A 558-nucleotide genomic window follows, 5' to 3' on the forward strand; every position below is an offset into this window, starting at 1 on the left:
CCTGCTCTTCCTCACTTCGCTGACCCACGCCCCCCCCACCCTGTCCTGGCAGGACCACGTCTGACTTGCTCCCTGGGCCTGGCAGCCGCTCGCAAGGCTCTGGAGGATCGTGGGAGGCGCGTGAAGCATCAGATGTCTGCATGGCTTTCATCCAAGTCCTCGTCGTGGAAGGTTCCAGAAGGGGAAACCTGGATAAGGGGAAGATCCAACGCAAAGAGACACTTGTGCTCCCTCCCAGGTGGGACACAGGAAGGCCCACGGGAGCGCACCGCCCGGGGCAGCTGTCCAAGCACAGGGGTGCTGGGGCAAGTGGGGCTGCTCCCTCTGAAGCCCAGTCACCACCAGACTCTCCGGGTGCACAAGCCTGTCCCAAGGTCCCCTGACCCCACACAGACAACAAATGCCAACCAAACTCCCCAGAGAGACCCGCACTCACAAACCAAACCCCTCTGTCAGCCTGATCCACACCTGCAGAAAACCAGAAGCAGAAGCAGAAGGCTTCAGAGGGAAGTGCAGGAAAGCCTGGGCTGTCACATGAAAACTGAACAGATACCAATA

The sequence above is a fragment of the Giraffa tippelskirchi genome, chromosome 9 (genome assembly GCF_054371585.1).
Source record: "Giraffa tippelskirchi isolate mGirTip1 chromosome 9, T2T-mGirTip1v1.2.pri, whole genome shotgun sequence".
Taxonomy (NCBI): Eukaryota; Metazoa; Chordata; class Mammalia; order Artiodactyla; family Giraffidae; genus Giraffa; species Giraffa tippelskirchi.